This window comes from Camelus ferus, chromosome 6, assembly GCF_009834535.1.
Source record: "Camelus ferus isolate YT-003-E chromosome 6, BCGSAC_Cfer_1.0, whole genome shotgun sequence".
NCBI classification, from domain to species: domain Eukaryota; kingdom Metazoa; phylum Chordata; class Mammalia; order Artiodactyla; family Camelidae; genus Camelus; species Camelus ferus.
Window position 1 is genome coordinate 32,434,904 of NC_045701.1, and position 815 is coordinate 32,435,718.

Below are 815 nucleotides of genomic sequence, written 5' to 3' on the forward strand. Positions count from 1 at the left end.
AATAATTACTAAGTGTTTAGTAGTTTACAGCTTATAAAGTGCTTTTATATCCAACCAATATTTTTGAACTAGGATGGAGGCTAAGACCTGGGGACATAGTGATTACAGAGAACTTGAGTGCTCCTGAGTTCTCCATATTTCTACCACTGACTGGGGGACACTCTAGCCTCCCTGCCACCACTCAGGCCTGAAAAAGGAGATGTCCTCTTGGGATGGAGGGTATAAGAGATCCTGTCCAGTCAGGATCTTTATCTCCACACACTGGTTCCCACTGGTGGTGGGAGTCTGCCCTCCAGGCCTGTGGAAATGGAGGAGATCTTGAGCCAGAGTGAAGGGCAGTGCCGGCCTAGCCCAGCTGCTCCCCAAAACATCTCTTAGGCTCCTCCACCCTCACCTGAGACCCTCATGTGGTGGATTCCGTGGGGACCACGGGCCTCACGCCCAAGGGCAATCTCAAAATATTCACCCTTCTGTGGCTTGTTTCATAGGTAGACCTGAACTTTCATGGAAAACGAAGTCCATCTTGACGTTCTGGAAAGTAAAAGCAACCCACTCAAAGTCTTCTCTCCCCCAAGAAAAGAAGTGGGCAAGCAGATGTAGAAGGAGGGGTGGGGGGACAGGGGATTCTGCGGGTTCCCGAAGATGGGGGCAGCCCTACTGGAAACCTGAACCTACAGCACTGTCCCACACAGGCTGGGGAGGCCGAGGCGCCGCGGTCACAGCCGGCAGGGGGCGCCCGCGGCCACAACTGGCCCCCGGCGCAACGGGCCGGTGCCGAGGGGGACGAGCCGTCCAGACCTCCGGCTGGTGGGGGG